This window comes from Falco naumanni, chromosome 5 (genome assembly GCF_017639655.2).
Source record: "Falco naumanni isolate bFalNau1 chromosome 5, bFalNau1.pat, whole genome shotgun sequence".
In the NCBI taxonomy this organism is placed as follows: Eukaryota; Metazoa; Chordata; class Aves; order Falconiformes; family Falconidae; genus Falco; species Falco naumanni.
In genome coordinates, this window is record NC_054058.1 from 86,119,271 (window position 1) to 86,143,533 (window position 24,263).

Sequence of the window (24,263 nt, forward strand, 5' to 3'; positions counted from 1 at the left end):
CAGCCCTGATGAAGGATCCCAGGCAGCAGACTCAAAGCTGTCAGTGCCACATGCTCCTGAAGACTGCTGAGGATGAGAAGGCAGGAGAGCTTAAACTTGAAGCTGCCACCATCGCTTCTTTCATTTTTCCTGCTCCTCACCCTCTGTAGTCTCTGTGGCTATGCTGGTCCTCTGTAAGGGCCAACACGCAGTATCTGTCTTAAGGGCAGATGACAGGGAGAAGAGAGACCATCTTCTCACCCCCTTGTTCAGGTACAGTGTGTACTTGTGATGTAGCACAGCAGACAGTTCTCGGTAACCAGCTTTATCCCAGGCAGGAGAGCAGGCAGGGCAAGGTAGGACACAGAGCAGCGAGGAGCTTGGTGCAGTGAATTTGGGAATGGAATGGGAATGCCTGTGTCATTCCCACATGTGAGGAGAGGTTGGGGACAGTTGCTGGGTCAGGCCTCAAGCCTCAACAATCCTTCCTACCTATGGTGAGGGATGGATGCACCAAATTCTCTTGCCATAGCTGTATTTTGTCATCTCCTAATATAAAGGCTTTCCATTCCAACGACATTCCTTCCGCAGTTGTCATTGCTGCTGCCAGAGGAATGATACTGAGCAAGGTGGACTGACAGCCTGAGGCAGTACAGCTAATCTGCTAAAAAAACTTTTGCTCAGACTTTCAGTTTTGTAATTGTTTCACCATGCTTTTATCTGCTGTTGACAGTCTTGTCCTCCTCATTGAGAATGCTGCTGAAAGGCCATTTTCCTGATCCGCACTTTGTCATCTCCTTTTTGAATCCTCTCTTTTGCCTGTCCAATTACTCAATTCAAAACTAGCTGCTTGCTTTTTGGTTTCAGAGGATTTCTGTGGTATTTCTCCTCCTATCTTCCCCTGCCTAAGTCCTTACCACTTGTCTGCTATCTAGTTGCTGGCTCTAGATGCTTCCTCATGTTTTCCCATGCGGAAATAATGCCATCCTCTAGTAACCATTTCTGAGGAGGCTCAGTGTAAACATCTACAAACTTTAAGAACGTAGCAGCAGCCATCCTAGGTCTGTCCAGTCCCTTATATCTCCAAGTGTGGCTCTAACTGGACAATCAAGGAAGCGTAAAAATGAGGCAACCTGTACTGATGCCTTTTCTCTAACACTGCCCCAGCTTCCAGCTTTGTTCGGGGAATTTCCTGAGCTTGAGATGGTGTAATAACCCCCAAAATGTCTCTTCTCAGAGTATTTTTTCTGGCCTCCTCTTGGGACTGTGCAAATTTCTGGCATCCAAAGCCTCTTTTATTAAGGAATTCCACAAGCTTACAACCTATTGTGTCAAACCCACCTTGTTCAGTTTGTTTCAAACATAATTTAATTTGATGTGCCTTAGTTATGGGAAGGTATTTGGACCAATCCATATCCATCTTTTCCATGACACATGCACTTTTGTAGACAACAATTGTATATTCCCTCTATATTATATCTGGTTCCACATTTAATATGCAAAGAGTTCTATTGGCACAGAAAAATAACCATAAATCAGACACTCCGTTGTTAAAATAAATATGACATCCATGAGTAATTTAAATTTCTCTTTTGAAGCTTGATTCATTATAATACCATTATTTGATGTAATCATATTGATTTTGTAATCTTGCTTGGCAAGATGATGTCTGTATAGCAAGCCAAAGAGACAGTCAAGATGGAACAGTACTGTCAGACCAAAACATGAGTAAACAGAAACCTGTAGTAGGGCAGAGACCGGGATAAGAAAAATTACTGTCATAATTTACAGACAAATAACATAGCCAAGTTTCTCAGCAATAACATGCTGGCATGTATGCTGCTGGATAATCTAGACAATAATCAGGCTGTGATAATAATCCTGTGCTAATAAATATTTCACAAACTCCTGGTAGGGTCAGAAATTGATTTACAGATCAAAGTGGAAAGTCGTGTGAATGAATTCTAATTAATTCTAACAAAAGATCAAAAAAGGAGTATTATTTTTAGACAGCTTGAATAAATCATTTGGTGTTATAGCATATATTGATTCTTGAAGGTAGAGTGAACGGCTTTTTAAAATCTTGTTTTCTGAAGTTCTGAAAGTTCAGAAATTTAAAAGCAAATGAGTAAAAGTGAGAGACTGCAAATTTTGACAACGAGACCTATAGCATCTAGAATTTGCCTTCTAAGCAGAGGGTACACTACCTCTAGATGCGGGGTGAGATTTATCTATTCAAATGTGAAGGCATCTGAGCTAGATATGCAGAGCACTATTCCTGAATCATGTAGGAGGAGAAGTAACTAGATGTAATGGTGTAGTTCTTGTGACTCAGTGCAGATGTCCTCTTCAAAATGGGATGAATCATTTCCCATTGTAGGTGTCCAGAGTTTACACATGAATCCCACTCACTGTCTCTTGCATTACAGTTTGTCCCAGCTTAGCCATTTCCCCAAGGGCAACTCCATGCTGTCCTTTTCCTTGTCAGTTACTAGTCACCTGGGAACTGCTGCCTTTTGATCTGGTGATTTTAACATCTGTCAGGCTACCATGAATCTTTCATGTAGTGCCCCTGGATGTCTTTATGGAAAGGATGCGGCTTCCCTGATAACATCTGGGATAATGACTGGGAAGGAGCTATGGGGTCACAGCCAAGGCTGTGACTCTAATCCATATAGCCTTTATCCCATCAGCCCACCTTGAGAATTGCATCACTCACGGAGCAGTGGCGTGGGGACAGCGTGGCCCTCACGCAGACCAGCTACTGCCATGGTTGCATGGATGCTCTTGCCTAGGCTAGGTGTGCAGTTAGTGCTGATACAGCTCTGCAGGTACTGCTGTCTGCCTGCGTGAGCGGCAGTCATGCCTTTGGTGAGAGCAGGCATGCCTTTGCAGATGCACCCAGTGAGATGAGACTCTGTTGGCAATGGGAACTGGCAGATGGCAGTGAGCTGTGACAGTGGGTCTTAGCACTAAGGTGAGGGTTTTGGCAGTAAAGTGAAGGGAGATGCCAGATGAGAGTGAAAAGCAGCAACTGGCAATGCAGCCTGGCTGTGGCTGCTGGCACCAAGACGAAGCTTTGGCAGTAAGAGGAGGGTCTGTGCTCCTTGTTAAGAAAAAGTGACTCTTAATAGTAAGATGTGATACTATTACTGACATTGATGAAATATTTTTTGCAGCAATGCATGTCTCTTTGCTAGTGGATCTCTTCTGGGTTTGTTTAGAATAGACTAGACTGTTCCAGTTTCAGCAATCACCTAGTCCAACTGCCTAAGCCAAATCAGGGCTGACCAAAAGTTAAAGCATGTTATTAAGGACATTGTCCAAATGCCTCTTAAGCACTGACAGGCACGGGGCACCGACCACCTCTCTAGGAAGCCTGTTCCAGTGTTTGACCACCCTCTCGGTAAAGAAATGCTTCCCAATGTCCAGCCTAAGCCTCCCCTTGGTGCAGCTTTGAGCTGTCCCTCACATCCTGTCACTGGATACCGGGGAGCAGAGGTCAGCACCTCCCTCCTCGCTTCCTCTCCTCAGAAAACTGCAGAGAGCAAGGAGGTTGCCCCTCAGCCTCCTTTTCTCCAAACTAGCCAACCCAAAGTCCTTAGCTGCTCCTCAGAGGGCATTCCTTCCAGCCTTTTCACCAGCTTTGTTGCCTCCCTCTGGACCCGTTCAAGGACCTTCACATCCTCCTTAAATTGTGGGGCCCAGAACCGCACATAGTACTCCAGGTGAGGCTGCACCAGTGATGAATACAACGGGATAATCACCTCTTTTGACGAGCTGGTTCTGCTGTGTTTGATGCACCCCAGGATGCAGTTTGCCCTCTTGGCTGCCAGGACACACTGCTGACTCATGTTGAGCTTGCTGTCAACCAGCACCCCATATCCCTTTCTGCAGGGCTGCTCTCTAGCTGCTCCTCTCCCAGTTTATACTTGTGCCTGGTGTTACTCCATCCTAGGTGCAGAATATGGCATTTCAACTCATTAGATTTCATCCCATTAATCATAGCCCAATGCTCCAACCTATCTAAATCCCTCCACAAGACCTCCTGTCCCACAGGTCCCACAGTACCTCCCAGTTTGTATCACCAGCAAACCTGCTAATGGTGCATTCAACTCCTGCATCCAGACCATTGACAAATGTATGGTACAGAAGTGGCGCTAGAATTGAACTCTGAGGAACACGGTTGATGACCGGTCACCAGCCAGATGTAGCCCCATTCACTACAACCCTTTGAGCCTTGCCCTTCAGCCAGTTCTCCACCCAGTGCACCGTGAACCCGCTCATCCGACAGCTGGACAACTTGTCCAGAACGATGCTGTAAGGGATAGTATCAAAACCCTTACTAAAATCCAGAAAACGACATCCATCTGCCTTCCTTTCATCCACTAGGTGAGTGACCTTGTGATAGAAGGGTATCAAATGAGTTAAAGAGGACTTTCCCTCTGTGAACCCTTATTGACTGTGCCCGATGAGTGCAATATTCTTTAAATGCCTTTCAACAGTACCCAGCATAATCTTCTCCAGGAACTGAGGTTAGACTAACAGGTCTGTAGTTCCCTGGGTCTTCCCTCATGCCCTGTGTGTAGACTGGAATACCACCGGCTAATTTCCAGTCAGCAGGGACGTCCCCAGACACCCAAGACCTTTAGCAGATGATTGAGAGGGGTCCTGCCATGCCAGCCTCCAACTGCGTCAGAACTCTGGGATGAATCCCATCAGGCCTCGTGGGCTTGTGAACATTCAGCTGACACAGCTGGCCCCTTACAATTTCAGTGTCCACAAACAGAAGGTCACTGTTCCTGCACTTGTGGTCCTCTGACTCAGGAGACCTGGCAACCCAAGGTCTATCAGTATTATTAAAGACTGAGGCAAAACCAGCGCTGAATACCTCCACTTTTTCTTCATCACTATCAGTCAATGACCATCTTCAACAAGTATCCGTCCAGTGTATTCCTTAGGCCTCCTCTTTTTTATGTCTCTAGTCCTCCCAGTCCTGCAGTTCAAGTAGAACTTAAAAGTTTCAGCTCACTGTGCTGTATGTTATTTCTCAAGCAGAAGTGAGTGATCAAAAGCAAATTTTGCTCCCTTTTGTTCAGATGAAGTGAGAAGGTATGAAGAGATTACACAACCGGCCTCATTAAAATGATTGGAGAAGGGGTACTGATTCCAGGTCCCTTTCCTAGCTACCGAGTATTGGTTACGTGTTCAAGCAAAGGAGGCTTGTGCCGGTGGCTGAGGTGGTGCTGTCCCTGGGGGCCTGGCCTGTGGCAGCAGGGTGCTGGCCAGGCTGGCTGCTCGCTCCCCCTTCTGCTTCTACTTCAGCTTCTCCCTGCCGGGCAGAGGAAGGAAAGGATTGCTGCAGGAAGACCTGATGTGGCCTGGGCTCTTTCCCACTGCTGTCATCTGCCACCGTGTCAGCAGCGCAGGATGCAGGAGACTGATTTCTGCCTCCTTCTTTATGTCCTTTCCTCCTTGTATCGTCTTGTGCTAAGAAAGGCCCATAGTGAGCAAGACTTCTCTTAGCGACTCATGCACCCTCTGCTTGCCGTGGGCAGGGATGCGCTGGGGTGGAAGCTCTGGCATGTGCGGGGCCACTCTGTGAGTAAGAGCCCCTGCTCAAACACTGGGCTTAGAAAACAGCTAACGTGGCCATGGGAACTAGAAGGGCGACCGAAACTGCTCAAGGGCAAAGACTGTGAGCACAAAATGGGTTATTCTGTTGCTATGGTATGCAAGCTGTCTCTATGAAAAATAAGAAACTGCTTGGCTTAAACAGAGTTCATAGGGAAGTCAAGGCTAAAGTAAGGTCACATAATTCTGTCCAAAAAGCATATAGTATAGATTAAACCAGCTTGAGCAAAAGGGTCTGAAAGCAGTCTTGGAACTATCTAGATAACAGGATGAGTAACACCATATTGTATGAAAACTGCCTCGATAGTGTTAGAAACATCAAATTTGGGGGTGGATGTAGCAGACTTGGGACCAATGAGGAAAAAATAATTAGGAGCAGGTCATTAAATGGGTCCCATTTGTCTGGGAGAAGTCTAGGCAGAGAAAGGGACGTGCAGGGTTGGTGAAAAGGTGGGCTTAGGAAAATAAACACTAGGAATTAAAATAATTTAATAGGACCCCCCCCCCCCCCCCACCACCCCCCCCCCCCCCACCCCCCCCAGGAAATAATTAAAATAATAGGCATTAGTAATAATCCAGTGGAGAAGACAGAAGGGTGTGATATTTGGATATTTGGGTCACAGAATTGTGGACACCTCCGGTGGTAAAGGTGACCTGTGGCCCCAAGCCCATCAGGGTGCTGGACAACACCCTCGGGACAACCCGCTGGACTCCCCTCAGGTCTGTGTCCAAAAGACTTGGTGTGCAAAGGTGGGTTGACAAGGAATAGGCTTGTGCCCTCATACGAAGTGGAGAAGGGAAGGCAATGGAATTGTAATGTGGTAGAGCTTGCATGTGATATTTCTTCATAGTAATACAATTGTGAATTACTTCTACTAGTAACAGACAATATAATTGTAACTCAGCATTGTGTTTGTAGTGATACGGCTGTGAATGACTACTGCTAATATTAGACATTTGCTCCTTGGCCAGTTAAGGTATTATTAGTCTCTTACAAGTGTGTTGATTAATCAGTAAATATCATAACTGTTTATCAGTTACATCTTAGGTCTCCATTCTAAAGGAGAAGTCAGACACATAATATACAATGATCATTATTTTTAAAGCTATTTTATATGCAAAAAGCTAAACCCATTTCATTTCCTGAAGGCTTCCAAACTAGTTATGCACAACAACCAAGAAAATGAAACAGGGAGTACTTTTGTGTCCTGTGATGTGGGACTTTTCCAGCATTGACCTAGTACTTTTATTCTAACGTCATTATGACGCTGATCATTGTGGAGTCGAGACAGCTTACAGTGGTGCAAGCCAAAAGGCTGCACAGAGTTCAAATGTGGATGTTTTGGGGGGCTCAGTACTGCAGCTGGTGACAGTGAGACATGGTGCTGCAATGCTTCAGTACCAGAGACTGCAGCTGCATAGAGATTGCTCCTGGCAGGGAATGCATACAGTATTGGAAAGGTTGGGCATGATAGTGCATGGGACCTGGAGCTGAAATTGCCAGTGTGAGATTGAACAGACGTTCACACAAAGCCCACCAAAGTACAGAAACTAACACCAAGGGAAAAAACAGAGAAAACAGCATCTCAAACATTTATCTGAATTTAATTTTGGCAGTTTGTATTACTTCAGAGGAGACTAAAGACGTAAATGTATGGTGTATTTATGCTGGGTTTGGCTGGGGTAGAGGTAGTTTTCTTCATAGTATCTAGGCTGGGGCTGTGCTTTGGATTTGCGCTGGAAGCAGTGTCGATAACGCAGGGATGTTTTCGTTACCGCCGAGCAGCGCTTGCACAGAGCCAAGGCCCTTTCTGCCTCTCACCCCACCCCACCGGGAGCTGGCAGGGGACACAGCTGGCACAGCTGGCCCCAGCTGACCAAAGGGATATGCCAGACCATGGGGCATCATGCTCAGCATATAAAGCCGGGGGAAGAAGGAAGGGGGAGGCCATTCAGAGCGATGGCGTTTGTCTTCCCAGGTCACCGTTACGTGTGACGCAGCCCTGCTGCCCTGGGGATGGCTGAGCACCTGCCTGCCCATGGGGAGTGGTGGATGAATTCTTGTTTTGCTTTGCTTGTGCGTGCAGCTTTTGCTTTACCTATGAAACTGTCTTCATCTCAATCCATGAGTTTTCTCACTTTTACTTTTGTGATTCTCTCCCCCGTCCCACCGTGGGGGGTGGGTGTGGGGTGAGCGAGTGGCTGCTCGGTGCTTACTTACGGGCTGGGGTTAAACCATGACAGTAGTGAGTTGAGGGTGTCTTTATACTTGTATCCTTCCCTTGTCAGAAGACAGCTTGTTTCTTGTTTTAGTCTCTTGCTTCAAAATTTCAAATTCTGACAAAAGAAAGCAAAGCACATGCTTAACTGCTTTGCTCAGTACAGATTGCAATCAGCAACATTCTTTCAAATTCCACTCTGAAGCTTGCAAAGTAAAGGCTTCATCCTGCCAGGCGGTGGTATTAAGTATCACATGGAAGGCCGTCATAATTCCAGTTCAGTGTAGCCAGAAACATTTAAAGTTGCACTAAACTTTTAATGCAAATAAACACGGAAGTACAGGTGAGATGATGATGTGGGGTTTTTTTTGTTTGTTTGTTTTTGGCGGTTTTTTTTTTTTGGTTGGTTTTTTTTTTTTTTTTTTTTTTTTTTATTAGTAAGCCCTAAGTGAAGGGGTAAGAACCCTGATTTCTGCTGCTAGTCCTGCTTGCCTGAGCATCACAAGCCAAAATACACAAATACAAAAATGAAGCAAGGAACAAAACTCTCCAGGACCCAAACTGCTGGGAGTCCTTATCTCGCTGTGCTATGCACAAGTCCCCTATTGCTTGTCCTCTCTTCCTGGTCCCATTAATCTTGGACTCTCTGCTGCACATTGGGTCTGCTTCAGCAGGATGGATGGAGTACACCAGTGCTGTCGCTGATTTTGCAGCATGATTAGGCATTTTATTGACAAGTACAGATTCAAATCCTTTAGGCTGAAGAAAGCTTAAAGCTCAGATTTTTCACTTCCCAGGGAAATGCTCTAACCCCTAGGATACCACATTGTCTCATCTGCTACAGGATGTTAGAAATTTATTTAATGAAAAATAAATGAAAATACTAATGTTGTAATTCTACAGTTGCTCAGAGCGTTCAGTTATGCTAAATTGTCTTGCTGTTTCTATGCATCAGCCTTCAAATAAATAGTGTATCAAAAGGAAGGATGGTTTTAACCTTACATCTTGACATACAGAAGTAATATTGGAGGGATTCCTTCTCTTGCATGCTTGTTAAGGAATTCTAGCTGAGTGGGTTCTGCATGGAGCTCTGAGATCTGCAAGATAAACTGTGCTGCCAGAAAGCTGGGCATACTGCTGCTACCCTGAAAGGACTTCAGGAAGAGAGCTGTGGAAGGTACTGGCACAGAGGCAAAAGAAGAAGCCATGTTCCAGGAGGTAGAGGAATGCAGAAGGAACGCAGCAGAGAACCTTGAAAGGTTTGTTGTAATAAGGAGGAGTGTCGAGGTGAGGGACAGCAACACTGGCTCACAACTACCCTAAGCAACTTCCAGCATGTTTTCTTGTAGGTCTGTGATCCCGTACAGTGTTATGAGTACACAGCTCCTCTCTCCCTGCAGCATGGGTCAGACCTCTGTGTCTTGTTCTGGAGAGAGGCATGTGCCATTCACTGCAAAGATTCCTTCGCAGATGCTTAACAGGGAGTTAATCTGTCCTTTTCATTTTTGCTACTGCAGAGTGAGAATGATTCCATGGAGTCGGACAGCTCAAGCAATTGAAGGGGAGAAACAGTTCTCATCCATGTAGTCTCTAGCCAGTCCTGCATCACATGTCCAAGTAAAGATGTGAAAGGGAAAGGAAATGAGGAGAGACAAGGAGGTAAGTGAAACTCCTGCATTTTTCATCGGTTTCTGTTCATGCAGGTTGCAGTCTTTTTGATAAGGACCATTAACTGTTACTATCGATCAGCTTTTCTAACTACATAACTATTTTAATCCTCTTGCATACATTGGCAAAATTAATACAGACCATTGCTTGTTTTTAACACTTGGTGTTCTCCATTTAGTTGTAAGGAAACGAGAAGCAGCAGCTGTGCCAACGTATTATTATTAATGTATATGAAAACGTGAGTAACCTACGCAGTTCAGTTACAGGGATCCCCATGTCCCCAAGCCAGCAATTGCAGAGATTTACACTTCAACTGATATTTTATTCTGTAAATGAAAATAAAAGCCCTCAGCTACATAATTCCTTACAATTAATTAGCCACAAAGTACTCTGTAAAGATTAATACTGCCATTATCCCAGGAGCGCTCAAAAAACCCAAAACCCCCAAAAGGCAAAAGAAGCACTTTAAAATCTGTAAGGTATCAGCACAACATGTCTAACAACAGTTCACAATCCACAAAACAGCACATGCATTTGCAGCAAGTAATTACTCATTAGAATTGTAAGGCGTGGAATGAATTTGAACACATATGGCATCTCTAATTTCCAGTGCCTGCTTTAACTGTAAGTCTATAGTTCTTACGAGGGCACATTATTTGGTCAAGGGATCTATCAGTATGTGGGCTCTGCTCCACAAAAAAATATCCACCTCTAGTTTTCCAGTTACAGACTGTGCAATCTTGACATCCAGGTGATTTTGTGCCATTTTGGTTTTGTGGCACATGCACAGGCCAACCCTACCCTGATTCTTCTAAATGTACTGGACTGCAAGTAAAATTGCTGAGTCTGTTTCAGTACTTGAATGGATTTCTTCAGTCTTGTACCATGGCCCTGAAAGACTGGAGTACCTCCCTTACAGCCACGACATCCTCCAGACATTGTGGAGCCATTACTGGTCATCCCGTGTCAGCAAGGCAGTGCAATCCCACCTACCATGCTGTGCCTTGTTCTGCTGCTCCTTAAGTGCTGATGGATTACAACGCACCATTCATCTTCTTTGCCAGATTTATCATATGCTCTGTGTTCAGTCTCCATACTCAAGGCCTTCACATAATGATGAACTGTCTCTCTGATCTAGCATCCCAAACCACAACTGCTAGTAAACACAGAACCAAACAGCGTGCACGCCCTGCAAAGCCATATGCCTTGGCAGACTAACACAGTTTCTGCCCTTGAGCCTACTAAGAAAAAACAAGTCTCACAATGCACAACAGGGAAGTGTCCTCCCGGGAACAGATAGATCTGCATTCCCATGGAGAGGGTGGATTTGCCCCTACCAACTGTCATAAAGCCGTTAGGCACAGCATGAGCACCGACAGCCATTGATTGGAGCCTGTTAGGCAAGACAGCGTGCATGGGAGCAAAGGGACTTTACCCATCTCAAGCCTGACGTCTCTATGCGTGGATACTTCCTAACACATACCTGCCTTGTAAGGTCAATTATTTTTTCTATATCGACTTACAGGGGTCAGGCAGCCTTTGTCACATCTTTTGGCAGATGCTGCTGTGTATGAACTTGGGCATCAGCCCATCCTCAAGAGATGTTCCAGTGTAAACCAAACCAGATCTGGGAAGGACTTAGTGTCTAGAAGATTTCAGCTGGTGACATTCTTCATTGTTAGAAGAAAATCTCACAGAAAAGGTAATGCAGAACCAGAATACAATCTTCAGTGGCTCTTGCTGTCAAATGTTTGCAAGTGGGCATGTGCAAATGGAGATTTCCTGGCATTTATTTCCGGATGTGGGCATATATTCTCATGGATGTCAAAAGATTTATTTCTGGAACAACAAGATTGGATGAAAATTCCTAATAAGACCAGTGCTTTTCCTAGTTAATAATAAAGCTGTTTTTAATAATAATGTAGCAATGAAGAATGAGTTAAAATAGAAAATAATCTCAGGATTTACTACTCAGGAACTCATAATGATCTTTTCCCATTTGAATGTGCTTTGACTATAGCTTATACATGAATATTTTGGCTTGGCTTCAGCTCAGCAATTTAGAAGTGACTGAAGTAAAGAGCCGAGAAAAGAAAGATTCTTGCAACATTTCTCAAAAACGTTATAATACAAATATATATGAGAAATGGAGTCAATGCTCAACAGCAATGATCAGTATTGGTGCCACAGATACTGCCTTCTGTAGCACAGTGAAAACATGGTCTTGCCGATCAGAACCAGCTTGAATCCAGCAGCAGCAGGCAGCATCTGCATTGCACCCTGCAGCAGGACTGCAGTGTTTCTGTGATTTCCCCGACAGAAGCGCATGAAGTCTGGCAGAGGTGAGACTCCTCACAGCTTCTACGTGCACGCTGCACCTATCGCCTGCTCAGTCCCGTATGTCCTGAGTAAGTCAGGTTCGCTATGCAGGCTGCCTGCTGCAGCACAGCGTTTGCACCTGCACACTCACGGTGTCCCCAGCTGCAGATCTGGTCTGTGCATGCCCAATAGTCTTTTCTCAGGATGCCCAGCAGTCGGCTCCGAACCATCGCTACAAGCTGCCCGATACTTAGAAGTAAACGTCAGTGGACTTCTAGTTCATCCAGTAGCCTTGTCCTGGGCTTAGTAGCTCACATACAGCGTGGGACAAAGGCAAGAAACTTGCCTGGGCTGAGGAGAAACGGGAACTAGTTCCCCAGGAATCTGGAGTGCTGGGCAGTGCCATGCAGGGTCATTAGTGTGACTGTCATTTTTGCTGTCTGCAGCTGTGTTATCTAGATTTTAGGGCTATCTGTCTGGAGTATCCTTGCCTATTGTGCCCCTGAACTAAGTAAAACAACAGTTTGAAACCTGAAAAATAAATAAACTTTCTGTAATTCACATCCTCTGAGTAGTTCTATTGACTTAATGGTAAAATGGTGTGTAAGCAAATTTGATGCCTAAAATTACCATAAGGCAAACTAAGTTGATGAAGGTTTGAAGTAATACTAACTCTGTCTTGTTCCAGACATAGATAGTAATTATCAGTCCTCCAGTAAAGGACAAAATTGCAAACAGAACCTCCCAGATAAGTTGTAAGGAATTTCTGATAGTTTCAGTTTAGACAAATATTTTTTTTTAATTTGGCTTTATTTTATTTGTCCTGTTTCAGAAGACTATCGAAGAAACATTTTTGTCTTCACCTTCCTATGAGAAGGCAAGGGCACAAGTTTGAACAATAGAAATTCTAACTAGGTGTAAGAAAAAAAAAATACTGCAATGATAGCCAAACACTGAAAGAGGTTGCCCAGCGAAGCTGTGGACTCTCCATCCTTGGAGCTATTAAAACCCAACTGTACACGGTCCTGAGCAACCTGACCCTACTGGCTGGGCTCAGAGCAGGACAGCTGAACTAGATGACCTCCAGAGGTCCCTTCCAAGCTAAATCTATTCTATAACCTTTTGTTACATAGGTAGCATTTCGCATCTCTGTTGTATCTGGAAGGATGCCCAAACCTAGAAAGAAAATATTCCTTTGAGAGCTACTGTGGTGTAAGTGCCGTATAGCTGCTGCAAACATTTTGCTTTCTAAGAGCTATTAGGCTAAGATTACACGCAACACATCCTCTGAAGAGCTGGATTCTCATCTATCAACAGAACAGGTTTTTCTTGTAACCCTACGAATGTTAACTTACGTAGCCTTGGGCAAAACATTTGTAATTCATGTGCTGCTCTGCTAGTTTTGGCAAACCTGCAGGTGTTGCTGGTTGTGCCGTGGGTCTGTAAACCCTGACACACGCTCTTAATTTTATAGTCCTACACAGCCAGCCATACTACAAAAAGTGCAAATATTCACATTGGTAAGGCTAAGCCACTGCACACACGTTTGCAAATGTCTGCATTTGTACCTCACTTAGCACAAGCGGGCTCCAGTCTGGCCGAGCTCTCGCTGGACACAGCTGCAATCTTGGTGTAATAATGTGGAAGTCCCCAACTTTAACTTGACTGTACTGAGCTACATACATCTGAACAGAGAATATCAATAGTTTAATAATCCCCATTATGCTTAATTTGTATTATAAAATACTGATTTTGGCATCAGCCCCTACTGCTGCAGTTAGACTATGCCTAAAGCCAGAAGCTTAAGTTATTGATCAACCCCCTTTTGTTTGTGGTGATACAGACAAGTGGCGAAGTTCCTGATACAAACTTGGAACAGATGAAACTAACAGCTGAACAGATCAGATAGTGGGCAGGGAGGGTAAAGCTGTCAGTCATGATGCAGAAAATGGAGTTACACTAAATTAACATTTTATTTGGAAAGTAGCAGGAAGATAAAATTAATACATTGCAGTAAGGGGGAGATACTTTATATCCCATCATTATCTACTACAGCTTGTTAAAAAATAACCAGTTGTGAAAAAGCCCCACCAAATTAAGGGAGCCAGTTAATCTGCAGAGAGTTTATTAAGGAGTTCATTCAAAAATAATCTGAATAATTTTGAACTTAAACAACTGCTTGAAACCTGAAGAAGTTCTGTTTAGTCTGGAAAAAAGACGTTTTACTCATAATTAAACTGGATGAGTGCCATGACATGGGGAACTACAGGCTATGCAGTCTGCACTGAGGAGCAATTGTAGGGAACATGCTGCGTACAGGACCATAACTAATGCTCATCAACAACTGAGGGCAGACACTGCTCCTGTAGGAAGGCTGTGGGATGGATGCGACTTCCTCCTAACCCTGCTAACATCAGGTCATGTAATGTTTTCTGCTGGCAGGAACCGAAGGCTTTCCAGCTCTGCATAATGCCACAATGTCTCTGCGGCTTCTAATAATGGATGTATTTCGCTGAGAAGCCAAAGAGAAGACCAGGTGTTACACCAGGAATCCAGAAATTCCTATCTGAAGCAAACTGCATCAAATACATCTGGACAAAACACAAATTTGGTTGATAAACTCTGAAATAATCACTTCATGTAATAGACTTTTTGAAGGCATTTGTAAGATATTAAACAGGTACCTGTTAAATTTTCGATAAGAGAAAATTACAGCATATGAGTAACTTCCATGCTGATTCACAAGCTGCTAGATATATGACAGTAACAGCAACACGTATTTGATGGAAAAAAACTTACGGTCTTAGGTTATTCAGTAAGGCTTCTGCTGGAGCAGAATTAAAGTAGTATAATGACATGTTCACATTAGAAGAAAAACTAAAGTAAAAAATAGTCAAGCAAGACAAGTAATATCTACAGAAAATCTGATGCTGCCCTTCGGACATTCAATTAGTATCTGTGAGCATTAGTTGTTCATCATGACCCTAAAGCCACAAAAGGAAAATTAGTCTTTGTAATATTAGATCACAATCTATTTTCTTACCTGCATGTAAGATACACACACATCTTTAATCAGTAAAAGAAATGAAACTGGAAAAAAATTAAAGGAATATCACAGTAAAAACAATCTTTAATAGTTACCCTGATAAGACCTCCGAACACCTGACTACTATCTGAAGAAAGAAACAAGGTGCCTGTGTAAACCTTGCTCTGCACCACACAACAGAAAGCAGGAGTAACCCTAACAAAGTCTAAAATACATGGCATGAAACCGCTGGCAATGGGAGTTAAGTGGGGCTGTGCAGTTTCTTTCAATGCAATACATTTGATCAGTGTGAGGCACTGCAGAGGGCATGCAGGAATTTCTTACTTTGCTAGGGAGAGGGAGGTATGTACCTCCCCAGGCACTGCTGACGCAGATGTTGGTGAGGTGGAAGAATTGCTGAGGTACCTGTCTCGTTCTGTCTGTGCTAACGGAACCACTCAGGTGTTAATGCATTACTACACTGCGTACATCCACCACTAAATACATAGGCAGCTGTTCAAAAATTTGCATTACATCTGTAATATTCTGTTAAAAGGGGAGAGATTCAGTAAGCCCCTGACTGAAGGTCATAATTTAAATATTTTCAGCCCCAATGAATGCAAATACACAGACGTAAAGACAATGCACTTCTTTTTCTTTTCTGTTTTTTTTTTTTTCTTTTAAAATAATATATATTTTTTTAAATTATATTACCTCTTGAGCTTTTAATGGGATTCCTTCCTTTGCAGTCGGTGGGGAGTGGATAATGTCCTAATACAGAGGCTGTATCTGTAGCACATACAGCTGTTGCTTTTCAAAGTGTCAAAAAATGTTCAGTTAGAACTAGACTTTCCAGATGCAAACAGTACACATATATTTTTAAGTGTTAATGTTTGGGAAAACCTTAAACTGGAAACTGGGATGATTTAATTTCTCATGTTCTTAACGAGTTCTGCAGTTCCCAATCTTTAAAGTGAGTTAAGTAAACTGACAGCCCCACAGTTCTGACTCCATGTAAGGTGGTGGGTTTGTTCATACTTCTAACATACTGTTAGTTGTCTACATTTACATTCAGTGACTCGGTTCGCTGAGTCAGTGTCTTCCTCAAACACCATGAGGCCTTCTGCATACATCCCTAACCTACTGCACAAAAAGAAATGGAAAGAGAAAGTTGAAACTCTTGACATAAATAGATCTACAGTTTCCCTTTGCTTCTCAAATCACGTTCAAAAAGTCCGTGAAGTGCAGGGGTTACTCACAAGCTTAAATTACATTACTCTTTGGGCACAGAGTGCTCAGCACTGTCTAGGAAAATGCCTGAATTTCAATGGCACTGCTCATGGTGAGTTTACTTGTGTCTAGGCTGTGTCTTCAGATTACATTAGATAATCCCGTGAGGAGTTGTTCCACCATTCAGCTCAAGGCTTGGTGACGCAAATTTTATTTGTAATTTTGTCCGAGTACAGACACCTGCTACTTCAGGCTTGTGGATTACAAGGTATGGCTTGCTACAGGTTTCCAGCTGCAAGTCCAATGCAAAATCCCAGCATAAAAATCTGGAAATAGCAAATTCCTTTTACATGAGGAGCACAAGGAATTACTAAAATAGAAATCTTTGGAACACAGTTGTTCCAGGATCTCAAACATAATTTTACTCTGTAGGAAATGATGAACTCGATGCACTGGGCACTAACAGAAGAAAAGAGGAGAATGTATTTTAAGGCACTTCATTGCTGTCTTCAGGAGATTTTTTAAATGTACCTACTGTGTGAGGGAAGACTTAATTTTTAGCTGGTTCTTTGAAAAATTAACTCTTAAAACGTCTGCAACATAATTTATAAAAGGAACGTGTTTGAGACCACATTCAAGTGCCGTTCAAATGACTGTCCCCAGACTGTTCACTGCCGTATCTTCAGGTACGGCGTATGCAAGGCCAGTTCTTGTTCATTACGTGTTAGTCCTTCCTTGGTATGTTACGACTAAAGGTAGCACTCTGCTGTTGCCTGGCTATACACAGAGTGATGCAAACACCAGGGTGTAAGAATGAAAAACAGAAGGGAAAGCTATCTTGAACCGTTAGCACTTCTCCTGTTGAGAAAACAACGTTAATTTTTTTTCAGGACACCCCTACAAGCAGGCAGCAGGACAATAAAGATTGGCTTTTAAGTCCAGAGCAAATCTTGTTAACTTCAATCCCAGGCAGATCTGCAGTTTAATCTGGATAAAGATTACAGAACGATTTACAAATGACAGCATTAACCTGCCTGTAATTAATTTATCTTTATTTCTACTATTAATTACGTAAAAATCAATTCTGCTTTTTTTGTAACCTCTTCCTTTCCATTGTACTTCTGCGATGAGTCGCTTTTAAAAATAATCTGTTCTTTAAATTTTCCTAGATTTTTCTGTGGTGGTAGCAATGACTCCACACACAAATGAGGTTCATGTACAGGGCACTACCATAAAGGCCATATATGCTTATAGCACACACTAATTTAAGACTTAATTTCAGGACGTGCTGATGGACAAAGGGGTAATACTACAGTTCCATTTTCAGTGCAAACGAGACTGTCTCATTCACGTGGAATGTGTCTGGGATGACTTACTACCTAGGTAGCGGTACCCAGTACAACACATTTAAAATAAAAGCTGGATAGTATTATACTGGAGGATGAAATCTGACTGAAGACTGGCAAACAAGCTGCTTTTAACAATGAGTGGTTTAAGTAAAATTAATGAACAGCCCGAGAAAGTTAATTGCATGTTACTTACTAGCCTATTATTAGCAATTCCTTGGGTCTGAAGTTAAAAATCACCACACCTGACAAGCGTTAAGTCTTAAAGCCAGGCGACGCCATCACAACCTCAAGACTATGGAAATCCGGACAGGTCACATATATCGAGTCGCCCACCAGCCTGAGAGCAGCACAGCACGCTGGGCTTGCCTGGTTCTGCCCACGCCAGCACCTGCCCCTTCCACCGTGGGCCGCTGGGCTGGTGGCAGGGGTGTGAAAAGCAGCGTGCTGTTTTGAGAATGGAAACAACATCTGGAGGGTTACAGGGCTGGTAATTACTGACGCTGCCCCCTTCTATAGCAAGACCTGAACGGTCTTCGGAGAGCGCTCCCCGAAACAGTAACAAAAGAGGTGAAAATGCCTTTTGGTGGCTGTCCTGTTCCACACAAAGAATGACTCATTTTAGGCACTCTGCAGGGAATGTTTAAGCTAGATTTCTTCTTATGCCTCAGTTATCCCATCTGTGCTGTTTGCTCATTAATTTAAGGGAAGCCAAAGGGAACTTTTCACTACCCTTCTGTCCTCGCTATCTTGTCCTCTTCACAGCCCCAGGGCACGGCTGTTTGCAACAGAATGGAAACCATCACGAGGCTCTTGACTTCCCAAAAAATATTTTCAGCGCACTGCCTAGAGCTGACAATGAGCATATTGTGCTTCTCCCACCACACCCCGGCTGCTGGAGATCGTCCCGGAGCCGCTCCGCTCTGCCCCAGATGGCCTGGCACACCCGCTCCACGCCGAGGGCAGACCCCCAAGTGTAGAGGACTGAGGGCGGTGGGTTGATCAGCATTGATAACATGCAGCTGTGGCCTTGGCTCAGAGGCAGTGGGTTGGTTGACATGGGTGATGTGCAGCTGTAGCTTGTTCCAGCTAAGTGGTTAAACAGCCCTGAGGATGGTGGGAGAGGGGTCAGATGAAGGAGGAGCAGTGTGGGCTGGCCTCTGGAGGAAGGTGCTACAGCACGGACAGTAGAATCTGACCAATGGTAAAAGCCTTGTTGCAGCCTGCTGGTTTGATTGTGCTGCAACAATTGGTGCCCCGTGTGAGGACAACTCAGTGGGACTCCGACTACAACACATAAGTGCAGCAGTAACCGCACCTTGCGCAGGCAGTGCTGCTGTGCTGGGCTGTGGGCTGCAGCCCCGCCACCCCCCGAGCCCCAGGGACACCCTGCTGAAGAAGACCAACCGAAATAACAAAGGTTGCAGCACTCGAGCTTTTCCTTTGGAGCTCGTTTTCCAACCCGCAGTCAACACGGTACATGCGGTTCCTTAAGAAGCCTGTTGGGGCCAGCCCCAGCTCCGCCTGCCCCTTACGCGAGCAGGACCGCTCTTCCAATTGCTATGACCCCTCTAAACACACTGAAATATTGTGATGATGATCACCTGCCAGATCACCGGTGACTGGGATCACCTTCCTGGTATTCCCAGAGGGACACGTTTTGTTACTTTTCAGACATATTATTAAGAATATACGGATCTCTTAGGAAAGCACACGCTTCTGCTAAGCATCACTGTACCAAAAGGCACGTCACGGGGGAGCTTTCTGTTCACACAAAAGCAGCCAAATGCCCAGCTTTTATTGAAGCGAAGTGTTTTCTGGGACCCTAGCTTTAACTGTACGCCACTGAAGACATGCACAGGCATGTTAAAGCCTGACACACAGGATATGTTTTATGGCCCTCCACCCCCTTGCATTATCACCTGTATGGTTTTATGAAAGAACTGAGAAGCCACAAAGCTTCCTCAGCTCCCTCAGCCACCAGCAACATCATCGGCTGCACCTTCAGCTACCCACGTGCTAGATTCAATGCTACTGCCAGACACCTCTCCTGAAGGACAGTACACGTGGAAATATTTCTCTATTATTCATCTCTGATAATCTTTCCTACTCTGAATTTCTGCTACTTATCACCTGCCCTGTAATGTAAGGACACACTTTTTTTCCCTAGGTAAAAACTACAAGGAGTGAACCACAAGCCACAGTATTTACATACTTTTACCCTTTACGCTGTGCATACTCCACAGTATAAAAAGAAAAGCAGTACTTTCTTTGAAGATGGTAACTGAATTCTACCGTATAAAAGCGTACCAAAAGCAAAAAAAAAAGGACCCAAGTTTTGTCCAGGACTTGTCTATTTCTGTAGAATATAACTATAATGTTATTTCTATATAAATAATAAAAATTTCTATATAAACCAACTAGAATGTTATTTCCCATTGGGAAGGGTATAAATTTGAACAGCTGCTGAACTCCCATATTTATTTTGCATCACAAACACTTTTAACTGTTCATTCATTTTAGAGCAATCTAAGATAATTCATACAAGTCTCTTGGACTTGCACCGTGGGTGTTACTTGAGGAGTGTTGTCATAATGAACAACTCTCCTCATTTATCAATAAACCAAGGTCTTTGGCACCAGACATTTGTAAATTTAAATTTATTCAAAAACCTAGTAAGACTGCACTGAAATAACCCTTTTTTTATTCTCCGTGTGATCACTGTCGTTATTGAGACTAGTCTGGCATCAATTGCATGTAACACCTCACAGTAGCATGTACTGAGCTCTGCCATCGTGACTCAGAATTATTCTACTACTAATGCAGCTTTTCAATAGATAGTGATCACTGAAGTATTTCATTTTGTGCTACTGCATTCCACAGATGTAAACCAGTCTACCTCTACATTAGCAATATTTACTTCCCAGCAAAAGGAAGAAACAGTAATTAAAATTGCAGTTGTGTCATTCTCCCACTCATAGCCCCCCTTTGCTACACTGCTTCCCATTAACTTAGAGGAGAGCTTCTTCCTGGGCTGCTTGGAAAAGATGCAGGCAGCTCAGGTAGGGTTCCCCTCACCTAGCTTAGTTATGCAGACTTGGCATGTCCCAGTTTCTAGACTCCGTCACCAGTAAGGCACCTTTGGGGATTCACTTGCACGTTCCAGACACATTTTAGGTGAAGTAAATCACCTTCCAGAGTACATTCTCTCCATCAGCTAGAAAGAGAGCAGAGATGATCTAGACTAAACACAACTCTCAGGCATTTACTTTGCCAGCTGTATGCACGCCGGATGGTGGGGAGGAATCTTCTGTTCATTTCTAGCACTTCCATGTCATCTGCACCTTCCAGTTAGGCAAGAGGAAGAGAAGTCATAGACAAAGAGCACTGAAGAAAAACAAGTGACTAATTCCTGAAGGGGTTTTTGTTTGGTACGTGCTTTTGGTTGGTTGTTTTGTTGTTGTTGGATTTTTTTTTTTTAAACTAAAAATTGTCTCTCAATTTTCCCTTTGTTGACCGTATTCTTTCATTACCTATAGTCTCTTCCGGCTATTAATTTTTTCTTCCTTGACATTAGTATTTCTTGAAAGAACTATTAATTCTAGACTAGAAGTATTCATTGATGCCTTCTGGATAAATTCCAAGCCTTTCCAAATTTAGCATTTCAACAGCACTTCACCCTCTCTTCACATACAGTTCTTCCCTCCCCAGTCTGCAGTCTGACTTCTGTCCTGCACACCACCTCCTCCCCTAGTGTACTTCTGGGAGCGTAGGGGAAGAGTTTCCTTTTGCTCTTGTACAACAGTTCTCAAGAAGCCAGTACTAAAATATCTTTAAAGAGATACCGAGACATAGCAACACTTAAAGCTGTAAGGAAACGTAAGCAGTTTAAAAGGATTTTACACTCCCACTCTTCTCCATGTGCTGGAAAAACACCCTTCCCACAGCTTAGAGGGAGTATTGCATTTTCCTTACTATTAGTATTAAACCAAAAAAAGCCAATTATTTAAATAATGACAGAGTATATGAAATTTCACAATCCTGGCAAATCTGAGACAAATGGACTGTTTCTGAATCTGTGAATGAATGCTGATGCTCTCTTTTGTTAGCTGCAAAAAACCAATACTGCTTTTTAAAAGAGTCTGTTTCTTGTTAAAGTTTAGAATACTCATTATTCTGGTATCTGAGCTCCAAAATGTACAGCACAATACTCCTCAACACCTTGAAGCAATTTTATATAAAGGAGAAAAGTTTCTTAAACTTTTGTGTCATTCTCAATTCAAGGCTGCAGAAGACAGTAAACAGTGGGTGCAGTTGCCTGCATACTCTGAATTCTATTTCTTGCCCTGTTGATTTAATGTCCTCATGGGGATAACAGGCCCTATGGAAAAAAAACACCATCACAGGTGTTGAATACAAGTTGTAACTACACCCTGATTTTTTTTCCCCCTTAAGGTGTAGACTGACTGTTTTTTCAGGAAGACGAAGGATAGAAAGAATTAACAGGGCTCCACACCCCCCATTATCTGGAAAAAATACGCATAGCACACCCGATCGGCATGGCACTGGGCAGCATCCAGCCGTGCATGTGGCTCGGACTACTAAACTGGTATGACTTGAATGATTAGGCTCATGCCAGAGGCCCACAGTTTGATCTTCAAAAATGTTAGTATGTAGTTGGTAGGGATCTAACTTTTATTACATAAAGTGCAGTTAAACAGCTGTTAAGAAAAAAATCTGGAACTATAAAAAAATAACAAGTGAAGCATATAAAAATACTTGCCCAGCAACTCCTGCATCAACCAGTGATGTGGTGTGACTTGACCTACACTGCACCAGCACGGACAGATGAACAGCAGCAGTTTAAGGGGAACTTAAAAACATTACAGATAGTCAGCAGAAGACTATAATAAGCAATACAAAGGCTTGCCGCTCTAGTGAAGCCTTTATATTCTAAGATACTATTAGCAGTGCATACTTCTTTCACTTGTGATGTAAACGCAGCCACCTACAAGGTACTTCTTTCAAAAAGCAAAGGGTATCCATTGAGGGAACTCTTGCTGCCACAGCACAGAATCCTGTTCTTGGGACCGCTGTAAGGTGGAGATGGCCACAACACAGAACGTACTTCTCAGACCTTTGCTACTATTTGAAACATACTGAAAAAACAAGAATCTGCTCAGTGCAGAGTTGAGTACTACATGTTTTGATTCTGGCAATGAAACCTCTAGGGTTTTTTTGGTGGCTTGACTGGCCTTTCAAAGGTATTTTTAAAATTTTAACTCTTAACGGCTTATGTTAAATGGGTCAGGAACTGCCTGCTTTACAGACTACCTCTTTCTCAGTCTCTTCCTTTTCTTAAGCCCACAATGTCTAATTAAGTATTTAGAAGGAACCAGGGAAAGGGACATTTGTAATAGTGCTCCTGTGCTTTCCGACTCTGTGTACCTCAGACGCTCCTCAAGATGCAGTGGAAGCACTCTGTGTGGCTTTTGCAATTTCTTAGCAAGACAAGGAATTGGTAAGCCAGAAACAGCCATGACAGAGTTCGTTTGTTTTTTTATTATTTTTTATTTTGTTTGGGAAGACCATTCCTGTAAACAGAACTGAATAATGGAACATGGTTTTCATGCAAAGTAAGACTTAGTTCCACTGTCTCTAGAAGACACTAACTCTAAACTGACTCTGTCATTGCTGCTTTTGCATGCAGTGGCTGATCCTCTTTTCACATACTCCCAAATAAATCTATGTGAGCTTTTGTCACAATAAAAATGAAAGGTAATTTTAAACAATAGCAAGAACTCAAGACTGTTTTCTCCCCTTTTCCTCATTCCAGCTTATCAGGCCTTATGTCTTCATGAAAGAGATGACTAGACTATTGAAGCTAACACCTCTGCAACAACCACCTCTGCCTGCACATCAAGCTGCCAGAAGAAACTGTTGTTCTGAAGTTGCAAACACTGTTTAATCCTGTACAATTCTGATGGGTAAGCCTCTCTTCAAACAAGGTTTTCAGTAGCAGCTGGGTAGGCAGAAGGAGATAAGAAACATTGCAAGAGAAGGAGGAAGACAAAGTTGGTTAATAACACAAGGTAGAGCTTCTCAGTCATTAATAAGCAGCACCAGACGGGGTGGGATAAAAGGTTTAGGGGAAAAAAAAAAGCATTTTAAACTACATAACAATAGAAGCAGAAATAGAAATTCCCCTTCTCCCCATTCTTAACCATAAAGACAGTGCACGCTTGCTTTGTGCGGCCATGTCAATGAGGCACAAGCACTTCTCTGGAAGCTAGTCAGCAGCTATTCTTTTGTGACTCAGGGAAAAGGTTTCCATATTTTCGTTGTGGATGATATGAGTTACAGTAAGAGTAGTTATCAGTGAAAAGAGTATATGAGTTTCTCCACTGGCAAAACACAATTGTTGGATGAAATTTTTTTTTCTTATCTCAAAAACATGTATTTGCCCTTTAAATTAAGAGAGCTTCTAGAAAAATAAACATCAGGTATGATAACAGACATTTATCATTTGTCTTTTGATGAGTACTAAAAGTACCATGTTAAAAAATAAATCAAGTAGGTTTTTAGTCTTTTGTAGGAAATTATGTTAACATGCAAACTATTACAGTTAAAAGATTATTAACTTTTGGCTATTAAGTATCACAATATAAATCAAACCTCTGCTACTTTGTTACGCAGAGGTTACTGAAATACTAATCAGAAGTTCTGGATTGTATCTTGCAATAAAGTAAGCACCATCCATCTCCAATGCGACCTTTTCACTGTTCTCTGAAGACAGCATGAACGTACTGACAAAAACCAAGGCTGGCAGTAAGTCTGAGCAGT

At 43.1% G+C, this 24,263-nt stretch overlaps 1 long non-coding RNA gene across 1 annotated transcript in view; it reads left to right on the plus strand.

Moving 5' to 3' along the window:
* LOC121088963 overlaps window positions 1-23,476 on the plus strand; it is a 24,656-nt gene extending 1,180 nt beyond the window's left edge. The window contains exons 2-3 of the long non-coding RNA XR_005828089.1: window positions 9,350-9,491; window positions 23,257-23,476. This is a non-coding gene — a long non-coding RNA (uncharacterized LOC121088963). The remainder of the gene's footprint in view (window positions 1-9,349; window positions 9,492-23,256) is intronic.
* Window positions 23,477-24,263: the final 787 nt, after the last annotated feature.